Consider the following 7,554-nt stretch of genomic DNA (forward strand, 5'->3'; position numbering starts at 1 on the left):
AATTTTAACGTATATGACAAATTCAAATTTTTTATGGCTTATGAAACACTCAATTCTCATTGAGTATCTGAAACTTTGACCATAGAAAGAGAAAATGGATCTGATTTAGCATTAATTAATTTCATACATTACATTTAAGCCAATGTTTCATAAACTCTATAAAACATGTTTTTATATGATAATTTTAACGTATATGACAAATTCAAAATTTTTATGGCTTATGAAACACTCAATTCTCAATTGAGTATCTTGAAACTTTGACCACTAGAAAGAGAAATGGATCTGATTTAGCAATAATTACTTTCATACATTACATTTAAGCCAATGTTTCATAAACTCTATAAAACATGTTTTTATATGATAATTTTAACGTATATGACAAATTCAAATTTTTTATGGCTTATGAAACACTCAATTCTCAATTTAGTATCTTGAAACTTTACCACTAGAAGAGAATATGGATCTGATTTAGCAATAATTAATTATCATACATTACATTTAAGCCAATTTCATAAACTCTATAAAACATGTTTTTATATGATAATTTTAACGTATATGACAAATTCAAATTTTTTATGGCTTATGAAACACTCAATTCTCAATTGAGTATCTGAAACTTTGACCACTAGAAAGAGAAAATGGATCTGATTTAGCATTAATTACTTTCATACATTACATTTAAGCCAATGTTTCATAAACTGATAAAACATGTTTTTATATGATAATTTTAACGTATATTACAAATTCAAATTTTTATGCTTATGAAACACTCAATTCTCAATTAGTGACATGAAACTAACACCATTGAATTAAGTAATTGATTCCTATTTAGCTTTATTAACTTCCATGTATTTCATTGATGCTGATACTTCATAAACACTATAAACATGCTTAAATGATAATTTGACTCGTGTTATAAATTCATATTTTAACTGCTTATAAAAACAATCAATTCTCAATTAATTCTCCAACCGATTTTACATATTTAACTGACAACATTTTTTCAGATTGCAGTGCAGCAGTTCACCCAGGCTTGCTGGGACAGGAATTACATTATAGCACTTTGGAAAAGTATCAACATCTTATTTTGAAAATAGACTAGAAGATATTGATAATAATATTGGATTTATGCAATGTATGTGTAATGGTTATTGAACATAATTGGTAGCAACTTAATATTAGTGAAACAAAAAAATTAGTATCATGAAACCATGACCAATGAATTCAGTAAATGATTCATATTTAGGATTATTAACTTCCAAGTATTTAATTAAGCTGATACCTCATAAACTCTATAAAACATGTTTTTATATGATAATTTTAACGTATATGACAAATTCAAATTTTTTATGGCTTATGAAACACTCAATTCTCAATTGGTATCTTGAAACTTGACCACTAGAAAGAGAATATGGATCTGATTTAGCATTAATTAATATCATACATTACATTTAAGCCAATGTTTCAAAAACTGTATAAAACATGTTTTTATATGATAATTTTAACGTATATGACAAATTCAAATTTTTTATGGCTTATGAAACACTCAATTCTCAATTGAGTATCTTGAAACTTTGACCCTAGAAAGAGAAAATGGATCTGATTTAGCATTAATACTTTCATACATACATTTAAGCAATGTTTCATAAACTCTATAAAACATGTTTTTATATGATAATTTTAACGTATATGACAAATTCAAATTTTTATGGCTTATGAAACACTCAATTCTCAATTTAGTATCTTGAAACTTTGACCACTAGAAAGAGAAAATGGATCTGATTTAGCATTAATTACTTTCATACATTACATTTAAGCCAATGTTTCATAAACTCTATAAAACATGTTTTTATATGATAATTTTAACGTATATGACAAAATTCAAATTTTTTATGGCTTATGAAACACTCAATTCTCAATTTAGTATCTTGAAACTTTACACTAGAAAGAAGAAAATGGATCTGATTTAGCATTAATTAAATCCATACATTACATTTAAGCCAATGTTTCATAAACTCTATAAAACATGTTTTTATATGATAATTTTAACGTATATGACAAATTCAAAATTTTTATGGCTTATGAAACACTCAATTCTCAATGAGTATCTTGAAACTTTTACCACTAGAAAGAGAAAATGGATCTGATTTAGCATTAATTAATTTCATACATTACATTTAAGCCAATGTTTCATAAACTCTATAAAACATGTTTTTATATGATAATTTTAACGTATATGACAAATTCAAATTTTTTATGGCTTATGAAACACTCAATTCTCAATTTAGTATCTTGAAACTTTTACCACTAGAAAGAGAATATGGATCTGATTTAGCATAATTAATATCATACATTACATTTAAGCCAATGTTTCATAAACTCTATAAAACATTTTTTTATATGATAATTTTAACGTATATGACAAATTCAAATTTTTTATGGCTTATGAAACACTCAATTCTCAATTGAGTATCTTGAAACTTTGACCACTAGAAAGAGAAAATGGATCTGATTTAGCATTAATTACTTTCATACATTACATTTAAGACAATGTTTCATAAACTGTATAAAACATGTTTTTATATGATAATTTTAACGTATATGACAAATTCAAATTTTTATGGCTTATGAAACACTCAATTCTCAATTGAGTATCTTGAAACTTTGACCACTAGAAAGAGAAAATGGATCTGATTTAGCATTAATTACTTTCATACATTACATTTAAGCCAATGTTTCATAAACTCTATAAAACATGTTTTTATATGATAATTTTGACTCGTTTTTTATATTCATATTTTTAACTGCGTATAAAACTCTGTATTCTAATGTTGTTCTCCACCAATTTCACATTTTAAGTGACTACATTTTTTCAGATTGCAGTATAGCAGATCTTTCAAGGCTCGCTGAAACATGAATTAACATTTTTACCACTTTGAAAAGTTTCAACATCCTACATTTATAATGGACTAGAAGATTCCGATAAATTTAATAATTTTATGCAATTCACTTTTATTATTTTATGGTTAAATTCATTTTTATTAGAAATAAAATGCATTTTAAAGGCCAATAAATGTATAAAATGTAATAATATATTCTAAAATTTTTATATGCCCACAAATATTTTTCAATTATAAATCATTAGTCATCTTTGTTTATATATTTGATTTCAATCAAATTTGAACTTGAAATGTGTAACAAATAATTATCTTTTTATATATCTAGATTTTATGATTTTAATCTTATGAACTACATGTACGTATGAAAAATCATGTATAACATTTTCAAAACTTAAAAATACAGGACAGACAACTTTTAACTAGAAAAGAGTTAGTTTTTTTTTTTGTGATTTTGATAAATATCAAAATAAAGGTTTTTAATACCTACTTATAAAAAAAATATTTCTTATGAGTAAAGTTTTATGGACATTTGTGATTTTTTTTTTTGTTTATATTTCAAAAATATTAGTGATCATAATGTATTCATATGCTTAATTAATATAGCCAGTTTGTCGGATCCTTTTTTTTTATCAATAGAAGGGGTCTATATAGGCAAATTTTAAACGATTTAATTATTTTTGAAATATAGAATATTGGTAGATTTTTCTAATATTCTATTTATTTTATTAATTATTTTATCTTACAGTACACCTCAAATAGTGAAATTGAGCGCATTATGTATTTTATTATATTGTCATGCAGATTTGAAGGTGTTTTGTATAGGCAACGCTACTGCACTTTCAAAATTTTCAATATTATTGCTCACAAACCATTGCATATTATAGAAAATTATCTACTCATTTATGACTTTGTAACAGTGAACTGTCCAAATTCTGAATTTTTCATAAATTTTTGTGTTAAAACTCAATTTAATTATTAGTTATTACGTTATCATAAAACTCCAAAACTAAATCCTTTATACTGGCGCCTTTAGATAAAATGTTCAGAGACCGACACAAATTCGTCCCAAGATGCGTCTTGCAATTAGTAAAAGTTTTTCAACTCAATTATTTAGACGGTAAATGGTAATTTAAATGTGCAGTTTAAAAAAAAAAATTGGTAGGAAATTTGGTTTTAGCAATTTCTTAATTTTAAAAATTGAATTCACAATTCTTTAGAACAGAAATTTGATTTTGAGGTGTCACTGCGTTGAACCTCGAAGATTTCGAAACGAAACAACCAATATTAAAAATGTTAGTATTTCAATTTGAATCTCAAAATCTATAGATGAATATCATAACAACAGATTAATATCATGTGTTGAAATAACGAGTTGTAAAATTCAAAGTTTTTAGAAAGTTATGTTATACAATATAAAACTTTTTTAAATAATTATTTTATTTACTTTACTGCAAGTTTGCATATATAATTATATGTTTCAGTAATAAATGTTTAACATCGCCCTAAACGGTATGATTATACTGAACCTTGTACATTTTAATTACCAAAAGCAACACAAAAAATTATGAAAAATTACGACTTGGTACAATTTGTACGAAATATATTCACAAATTGCAAACGTCAAAGTCATAAATTATTCTATGTAAATAAAACAACTATATTACTTATTATACGTAGGTACAAGTTACAAAAGGTATACTTTAAACATCTTTGCAATAGCGTAAAAATTCTAAATTTCGCAGTGTGTTTCATCATTATCTATGAGTAGTACTATTATTATGTATAAAGTTATAAGTCACGGGAATCCCTCTTCTCCGAGACTGGATAAAAATACAATTCAAAAACTTTCATGCTAATCTCAATACATCTGATGGCGCACGGTTCTACAACCTGGGAAAAAAAAAACGAAAAATCGGCGTTTAAAACCACGTCTACCCCAAGATCTCCTTCTAATCACAATCAAGCGAAGACGAAGATCGATTTTAAATTACCACTAATAAATAAATATTAACTAACATTAGCATGTGTATCACTATATCACTAACTAAAAATATTAGTAATTGTAATTTGTTATTTGTAATTGAACACGTTAGTAAACTTGTAATAGCATGATAAAATGCTGAAACATTTTAATTTTAATTAATAAATAAATAAAAAAAAAAGTTATAAGTACTGTATATTTGCATAAATATTTGTTTCCCTCAAATATATTTTTGAAAAACCTTATTGGTCGTTCGACGTGTTTGAAACTCAAGATTCTGGTATTTTGGATGATGCTGATCAAAAGCGTTATCTGTTGTGGACACCGTAAATGCCGTTTTTACCCCACATTGGGGTCTTGGAATTCCGAAATTTGAATTTTTTAGACGAGTGTTACTCGGCCGGGTTTCGATGTATGGGACATAGTTACTTCACGGAAATTTTCTGTTTAAAGTCGTTTTAACATAAGTCCTTCGGTGGTAGCAGTGTCCTATGGCTCCTTGTGCCCCTCCCCCCATGGATATTTTAAAAAATGTTTAATATTTGTTCCACGTTTCTGAAGTTCACAAGTTCAGTTTTTCGTAGGTCTGTGATCAAAATCGGCGTCCCGTGGTGACACTGTAGAATTCATTTTTACCCCTATTTTTGGCGTCGGAAATTAGGATTTTGCAGTTTTTGGACTTTGTCGCTACGAAACAATTAATTTTTAGGTGGTTAGAGCGATTTTTTTCTACGCATCGTTTAGACGTTTTTGTAAAATTCGAACGCTACCAAAACCGAAGCAATCGGACGTTTGTTGCGAAGTTACGATTATATTTTTATTTTTGGCACTTAGATTTTACGTATTTTTCGAATTTTTTGAATTTGAGTTTTTGTTTAATCTTTTCGAATTTGAGTGCTGACTCATAAATGCTATGACGAGTTTGAAAGGTTAATAAAGGTTAAAAATCGAATGGCTTGTTTTTTCGTACCACGCATACATTTCTGTATGGTACACCTATACCACCGTATAACGATTTAACGAAGTATCTTTTTGAACTTTGTTTTTTTACACGTTTTATGTTTGTTAAGGTTTCACGTTTAGCAATTACGCCAACAGCATAAAAAATAGTTTATTTATAAATAGTTTTTCATCAAATCATTTAGAGAATACATCAATTTAATGTTTATAGTGTTTATATCCCTCGTTTAGCGTTAAGAATTTAATATGTACCTAAGCGATTTCGTTGTTTATACGAGATACGACCATCATTTTTAAAATGTACGACGCAGTCAGTAGATCACTTCAGACTCAAATCTACTCGAATACAACATTTCATTTAATATTTATTAGTTTTAATTATATGTGTATAATTAATATGCAATATATTAGTATGATTGGTAGTAATTTGTTTTGAATTTCACAATATAACTTCGGTAATATTTATAGGAGATAAAGATTTAAATTTTATGGACATCGAACATAAAAAATAAATTATTATGATTTATTTACATTGTTAAGTATTCAAAAAATGAATCGTTATATGTATAAGATATATAACATATAAGACCGTTTACTTAAGCTCAATTAGTTAACCAGTGGACTGTACAGTCCGGAGAATATTAATGCATAATAAACGCTTACCTGCAACTATCTAAACACTTAAATAATACATACATATATAGTTTAATGTTATTACTTTTTGACTTTTGTCTTACTAGTTACTATGTATCTATGTTAAGACTCATAATATTCATACAACTGCCTGATAAATTTACAACGTACACGATATTATTGGAAATTTATTTCATTATATTATGCTCAGTTAATCAGTTTTGAAATTGTATTTGTATCTAAAAATATTATAATATTAAACATTTTTGAATTCGGCGGCCAGAGATAAAATGTAATAAGTTGAATATTCTAATCCGAATTGATATGATGTTTTTCATCCATGATTGTGGTTTAGTGATATTAAACATTGTTTATCTATTGATATAACCGTTTGTATTTACTGTCTGATATTTATTTCATATCTTTTTGCAGTTTTATATTCATATTTGTATTTAAATTTCAACTTTAAATTGTTTTCAAGTATTTTGAAATAGGAATGAAGTTTGTCTGTTGGTTTTTGTTTGATTATTTCCATTTCTGAATTATTCAGTGTTGTTCACGTACTAGTTGTCATAAACAGACTTTCGATCTCTTTATGGTGTGTAGTAGTGACATTTTATCCTCCAACCATTATACATATTTACCCGACAATTTTTTTTTAGATGGCAGTACAACAGATCACTCAAGGATTGCTAAGACATGAATTAACGTTTCTGACACTTGACAAAGTTACAACATCCTACGTTGAAAATGGACTAGACGATACTGATAATAATCATGGTTTTATGCAAAGTACGAGTAATGGGTATAGAATATAATTGTGATTCAATTAATAGTAGTGTCACTAAAAGTCATGTAACCTTGACCATTAGATTAAGTATTGATGCTTATTTACCATTATTAACTTTCATATTTTTCAGATTGCAGTGCAACAGATCACTCAAGGCTTGCTGAGCATGAATTAACATTTTTAGCGCTTGGAATAGTTTCAACATCCTATGTTTAATATGGAATAGAAGGTATTAATATTAATAATGGTGTTTTGCACGGTACGTGTAATGTTAAATGAATGTAATTGAT

This window comes from Rhopalosiphum maidis, chromosome 3, assembly GCF_003676215.2.
Source record: "Rhopalosiphum maidis isolate BTI-1 chromosome 3, ASM367621v3, whole genome shotgun sequence".
NCBI classification, from domain to species: domain Eukaryota; kingdom Metazoa; phylum Arthropoda; class Insecta; order Hemiptera; family Aphididae; genus Rhopalosiphum; species Rhopalosiphum maidis.